Consider the following 209-nt stretch of genomic DNA (forward strand, 5'->3'; position numbering starts at 1 on the left):
CTGGAAATATTTTAAAAAGAATAATAAACATTGCTCTCCCTCGCCTATCGGTCGTTTCGTCGCACAAAACGGCTATCTTTTCATCTTCTAGTATTTTGGTTAAATTATTTTCTTCCTCCAGTTTAATTTTTGGCACAACATTTTTCCTAATCCATTTCACAGATGGTAAGTCACCTCCTCCTGTTAGAAAGAAGAAATTATTAATTCAA

The sequence above is a fragment of the Frankliniella occidentalis genome, unplaced genomic scaffold (assembly GCF_000697945.3).
Source record: "Frankliniella occidentalis isolate FOCC.00 unplaced genomic scaffold, Focc_3.1 Scaffold165, whole genome shotgun sequence".
Lineage (NCBI taxonomy): Eukaryota > Metazoa > Arthropoda > Insecta > Thysanoptera > Thripidae > Frankliniella > Frankliniella occidentalis.